This window comes from Rhinolophus sinicus, chromosome 14 (genome assembly GCF_057876585.1).
Source record: "Rhinolophus sinicus isolate RSI-liver-muscle chromosome 14, RSI-T2T, whole genome shotgun sequence".
In the NCBI taxonomy this organism is placed as follows: domain Eukaryota; kingdom Metazoa; phylum Chordata; class Mammalia; order Chiroptera; family Rhinolophidae; genus Rhinolophus; species Rhinolophus sinicus.
In genome coordinates this window covers 2,228,227-2,235,000 of record NC_142514.1, presented here as the reverse complement: position 1 = coordinate 2,235,000, position 6,774 = coordinate 2,228,227, and positions in this window count along the sequence as shown.

Sequence of the window (6,774 nt, the reverse complement as noted above, 5' to 3'; positions counted from 1 at the left end):
GAACTCCAGATGGCTCTGTCATCAAAGTCTCCACAAGGCAGGTAGCTGCTCCTTTTTCCCGAGCCAACACCCCACGCACCGAGAGAGCCGTGTGTGGAGACCAGATTCCAGAGCACGTCCTGCCTCGAGTGTGTGCACAGACTTTGCAAAGAAGGCAGGAGGGGAGCTTGCGCCAGAGCGAGACAAGGTGAGAGCATTTCATTAAGCAGCCGGGAGAGCGCGGGGTAGCAGGCAGGCTCGGCGAGGCACCACCTGGGAAGCAAGGTTGTGTTCACAGCATCAGCTCACACCTGTTAGCCGCTGTGAAGAGACTGCAGGTAACCCTGGTCGTGCCACTTACAGTTACGTACGGTGCCATTTATCCAGCATTTCGCTGCCTTGACCTGGATCTGCTCTGGGTTCTTGGGAAGCGGCATGATGAGGACACCAGCTGTGGAAACACGAGCAGGCAGATGCCCTTCAAGGACGTCAGGGATTCCTCCGTGCGCAGGAGCCGGCCGCATGAGCAGGGCCCACCCATTGGCTATCTGTTCTTTGTGCCCACAGAGCAGGGCAGACCCCCATCAACCGACAGAAGGAGTGGGGGCTCTTCCAACATCCCTTAGGACCCCAGTTCACGCAGAGCAGCCTTCCTCGGCCCACCTGCACACCTGTGTCAGTTACGTTTTTGTGAATTAACCACCCGCCCTATCAAACACCCTCTCCCTGCCCTCAGGCCAGCCACGTGGCACTGAAATGGGGTTCCCCTGCCCTCACCATGTGTCTGAAGTCCATGCTGCTGGTACAGACTCTCTCCAGTCCCACATCCCTCAGACCAAAGCTACGCATAACAGTGGCTTGTCTTTCACGCGGTGGAAAGGCTGCTGGGAGGGTGACGTCACCAGTCCTCATGCTTTCCGATTGCCTTTGCTGCCCCCTGACAGGGTCTCGCACCGTGATTGACAGCTGGGGTGAGGCGGGCACCATGCAACATCTCCACAGCCCAGACAAAACTCCTTCGCTGTAGAATCTGAGGGAACCGAGCGCTGCGCGGCTGCAGGCGGGAATGGACCTACTAGAATCGACGGCAACGGCTCCTGGTCCTAATTGGGTGTCCATCCGGCCAGAATGTGACATCCGTGAGAAGTGGCAGAGCCGCCGCTGTGCCTTCTCCTGGGTGGCCTCCCCCAATGTCAGTGGTGGCAGGACGCCTGGAACACAGACAATTCCTAAAGAACATACCACCTCTGTGCACAGCCCACGTACCATTACACAGACACGGACACGGAGGGGAAAGCAACCAACGGCAAACGATCATCACGCTGATGGGCAAAATTCATTCCTTCGGCGGCTGTCCCTAACGTGTCACTGACATTTAGCCAAATGAGCCAAAAGGGTGAGGGAACCTGGGAGCATGTGCGAGTGGGAGGCAGAAGTAAATCTGCTGTGAGAGACTAATTTACACAATCCGTTTCACAGTCTGCACTGCCTCTGGTCTAATGTGATCATAAGCTGATTTCCTCCTCCACCACCCCCCTCACTGGAGGGCCAGGCAGCTCTCAGCATCGGGCTTTTCATCTTTGTGGTTTTCCTCCTGCCTGCTCAAAGGTTCTTAGGAAGCGGCGTTTTCTTCATCGAGCTGGAAATGTAGCCTTTTCCAGGATCTGCAAATCCCAGGCTTTGTAGTCAAAAGACAGTGCAATCTGATCCCCAGCAGAGCAAGCTGTGGGCAGCCCCAACTGCCACGGCCAGTCTCTGGGGCTCTTCTGTGCCAGGGTGACGTCGGAGCTCATGGTTTCCATGTCCCGTTCTGAGTGCGGTTTCACTCCTACCCAAATCGGTGTGTTCTTTGTGTGGAAACTGAGGCGATGGTAGCCCCCCCAGTTTGGCTGCCTGGCAGTACTTCTCCGCTTGCCTCTCACATGCACCTTCTGGCTCTCCAAGCCTGTCAGAGGCCCCTCTGAAGCAGGAGCCATGCCTTGGTCGTCACGGCCAAGCCGCCTGTTGTCTGCAGTGTTTCTTATGATGCCGGAACAGCACAAAGCGTGCAGTAGATGTTTGATGACTGACGCAGTTACAGTATGCCGAGCAGCCACACAGTCCCTGGCGGACGGAGGTGTGCTTCCACTGGTCCAAAGTCGGTGGGACGGGCGGTCTTCTGAGGATTTTCTTTTGTCTGCGTTCACACCTGACTACTTGACCAAAATGATGTTGAGTTGCTCTCAGTAAAAACAGAAGCACAACTACACGTTTACAACACACACAACTAATTGCAGATAAAAGACAGAAGTGAGACAAAATTGCAAAGAAGTGAGACAAAATTGCAAAAAAGAAGTGAGACAGAAAGCCAAATGAGGAAAAACAGTATCAAGAAAACCTACGTGATTAACCCTCCGAGTTTCCTGCAAAGGGGAGAAGAGCGGTGAGCAGAGCAGAGCGTCTCAAGCTCGTCTCCCATCTGTGAAGCAGCCCGTTGAGTGTGGCCGCGATAATAACCTTCCCCTTATCACGAGTTCATTGAAACATGAGCACGTGTGACCCACGGTCGTACCCTGCTCCCAGCAGGTTGTAGGAGATGGAAGAAGAAAATGGCCTATTGTTCACCAACGTTCTAACCTCACAGACTATCTGATCCGGCTGCAAAGCAGGCTACAAGCATCGCATTGATGGTTAGCTCCTAGCAAGAGCTCTGCGAAGGGGCTGCCCACCCACAAAGGCGGGCATGCGGCCCCCCACCCCCCTGCTTCTCCATCTGTGCATGTTGACACTTTCTACACGTTTAAAGCCCAATGCCAGCGCTACTGCCTCCGGGAAGCTTTTCTGTACCAAGCCAACTTCACAGAAACCATTTCCTGGTCAACACTGATGGCCCTTTGGAACTGGTTGGCACATTCTGACAGCTACAGCAGCAGCACTGAACGCCTCCCATGTGTCCTGTGGGCTCCAAGCCTGCAACCTCCGTGTCCTGAAGACGCCTCAAATCTTCTAGAACCTTGGCAAATTTGTGGGGTTGGCTCCTGTGAGGAGCAAGATCTTTGCAGCAGCAGATGCCAGACAGAAGGAGAGGGTAAGCTACTAAGGAGACTTTTATTCATGTCAATCAAAAGAGAACATTAAAACGTCAGGCTGCAAGCTTTTACACTTTTGTTAATCAGTGCTGAAATTTATCACATATTTTTTAATAGGCTGTTTTTTAGAGCCTTTTTAGGTTCACAAGAAAGTTGAGGGGAAGGCACAGAAATGTCCCACGCACCCCCAGTTCCCACACATGCACAGCCTGCCCCATTATCAGCATCCCCCATGAGATGGGGCATTTGTTACAGTTGATGAACTTTTGTTGACATGTCCTCGTCACCCAGAGTCCATAGCTTACATCACGGTTCCCTCTTGGCCATGTATTTTCTATGGGTTTGGACCAGTTTAAAATGACATGTATCCACCATTGTAGTGTCGTACGGAGTATTTTCACTGCCCTAAACATCCTCTGTGCTCTGTGTATTCACCCCTCCCCCCCCAACCTCTGGCAACCATTGATCTTTTCAGCGTCTCCATAGTTTTGTCTTTTGCAGAATGTTACAGAGTTGGAATCACACAGTCTGTAGCCTTTTCAGACTGGCTTCTCTCACTTAGTCATATGCATGCATGGTTCCTCCATGTCTTCTCATGGCTTGAAAGCTTATCTCTTTGTAGTGCTGAATATGTCCCATTGTCTGGTTGTACATTTACTTACCCATCCAAGCATCTTGCTTGCTTCCAAGTTGGGGACATTATGAATAGAGCTGCTGTAAACATCCACGTGCAGGTTTCTGTGTGGCCGTGAGTGTTGAGCTGCGTTAGGTACATGCCAAGGAGGGTGGTCGCTGGATCGCACAGTGAGAGCACGTTTCGTTTTGTAAGAATCTGCCCCAACCGCCTCCCAGAGTGACTGTGCCATGTGCATCCCACCAGCGATGAGTGACAATTCCTGCCGCTCCACGGCCTCATGTGAGCTTTTCCTGCTTGTGGTTTTCTCTCACTTTTTGAAAAACGATCACATCTTTCTTTCAGGTATAAAGAGCCAGCACATCAGAGACAATCCCTCATTGCATAGGTCACCATCTGCTGGCAGCAGTGAGACGTTGCCAGGCCACTGAACTAAAAGCACCAGAAAGGCGGGACTGGCGTCTGGCTTGAGCTCACCACTGCTGTCACCCCAGGCCTAACTGGGTCCTGGGCACACCTGGCAGCTCAGCAAACATGTGAATGAATGAATGAATGAATGAATGAATGAATGAATGAGCCATGCTCTGGGAGGGAGGGAGGGAGGGGAGAGCAATGAGCCTACCTGCCACCATGTCCTAAAGGAAAAGTGCAGAATGCTAAAAAAGTAGAAAATGGGTAGCTTTAATTTGGGGGTGGAGAGGATATCTGAGAATGTCCCCCTGAGGACATGAAATTGAAGTTGAGCTGAGGTTTAAAGGTGAGGTTTACCAGACAAAATGTATGTATGTGGGGCTGGAGGGGAGAAGGTTTTCCCGGCAGAGGAACTAGTGCTGTGTGCAAGGTGGGGAAGGAGCTTTGCTGCCATGTGGGGCTGAGAGGGCGCCGTGTGGACCGCAGGGGGGGAGGGCAGAGAGCAGTGGGGCCAGAGGAGTCTGGAGAGGGGCAGGGGCAACCTCACAGGGCCTTCTATACATTCATTCAACAAACGTTCACTGAGCACCTGCCACCTGGCAGGCACGGTGCTGGGCCTGACAGGTCGTATCGAGACCGCTCGTCTTGATCCTAGAAGCAGTGAGGAGGCACTAAAGAGCTTTGTGGGGGAGGGGTTAGGCCACTAGGCCACCCACCAAAGAGAGCTGATAACTGATCACCCAGCTGCCATGGACGGACGGTATGGGTGAGAAGAGAAAGGGGACCAGCTGTGAAGCTTTGAATCAGCAGGAATGGCGGCTGATTGGATGTGGGCAACGTGGGGCGGGGAGGTCAAAGGTGGCCCTGGCTGTCAGGCCTGAGCAGCTGGACAGCTGGAAACACCAGCCGCATAACTGGGATGGGAAGGGGGTGAGGGGGCAGCAGAGGGTATTTGTGAACAGAGACCAAGAGCCCCCTTCGGGATGTTAAACGTGGGTGCATGGGGGGCCGGGGCCACAGTCAGGCCTGCTCAAGCTCAGCAGTGTCTGTGAACTGTCACCCGCCAGGAACAACCATAAAGCCAAAACCTGGCGTGTGGCAGTCAAGCCCCGGCTTATGAAAACTTGGAGCTCTGAAGGATTCCAAACTAAAATCGAGGAACCAACCCAGATTATTACGAAGAAAATGTCAGTGACAATGGGGCACGTTAGATATTTAATACAATATCGCTTTGTTTTTTGTTTTTGTTTTTTTAATTTATTTTTTTAATTTATTGGGGTGACAATTGTTAGTAAAATTACATAGATTTCAGGTGTACAATTCTGTATTACATGATCTATAAATCCCATTGTGTGTTCACCACCCAGAGTCAGTTCTCCTTCCATCACCGTATATTTGATCCCCCTTACCCTCATCTCCCACCCCCCACCCCCCTTACCCTCTGTTTTTTTTCTTAATACAATGTTTCCCCTAAAAGAAGACCTAGCTGGACAGTCAGCTCTAATGCATCTTTTGGAGCAAAAATTAATATAAGACCCGGTCTTATTTTACTATAAGACCAGGTCATATAATATAATATAATATAATATAATATAATATAATATAATATAAGGACTGGGTCTTATATTAATTTTTGCTTCAAAAGACACATTACAGCTGATAGTCCGGCTAGGTCTTCTTTTCGGGGAAACACGGTAGCTGGCAGTTATAATAGTTTCCTTTTCAAATGGATTTCTTGCCAGTCCACACTTGTCTTCCCCCTTCCGTGTGCACCATGGGAAACACCATGGGGAGAAGCACAGAAATGGGAGGTAAAAGGGTGCCACAGCCAGGTGGTGTGTGTGTGTGCGTGTGTGTGTGTGTGTGTGCGTGTGTGTGTGTGTGCGTGTGTGTGTGTGCGTGTGTGTGTGTGCCACAGCCAGGTGGTGTGTGTGTGTGTGTGTGTGTGTGTTCACAGCAAGACCGCATGTGTCCTGCAGTCTCACTGAAGAATTGTCTGCAGGGGCCGGCCCGGTGGTTAGAGCTCCATGCTCCTAACTCCACAGGCTGCCGGTTCGATTCCCACATGGGCCAGTGGGCTCTCAACCACAAGGTTGCCAGTTCAATTCCTCGAGTCCCACAAGGGATGGTGGGCTCCGCCCCCTGCAACTAAGATTGAACACAGCACCTTGAGCTGAGCTGCCGCTGAGCTACCGGATGGCTCAGTTGGTTGGAGCACATCCTCTCAACCACAAGGTTGCCGGTTCGACTCCTGCAAGGGATGGTGTGCTGCGCCCCCTGCAACTAGCAACGGCAACTGGACCTGGAGCTGAGCTGTACCCTCCACAACTAAGACTGAAAGGACAACAACTTGAAGCTGAACAGCACCCTCCACAACTGAGATTGAAAGGACAACAACTTGACTTGGAAAAAAGGCCTGGAAAGAACACACTGTTCCCCAATAAAGTCCTGTTCCCCTTCCCCAATAAAATCAAAAAAGAAAAAAAAAAAGAATCGTCTGCAGAGCAGGAAGGGCTGGCAGATCCTCACGTGCCCTCACTTTTAGGCATTAGAAAGAGGCACCGCCTGTATTCCCCGCTCTGAGGGAGCCCTTCCACACGAGCAGAGAGCACTGACGCGTTAGGAAGAGAGTGTGTATCTCACCTCTGCCGTGAACACCGCACGGGGAACCCTCCAGCAGGA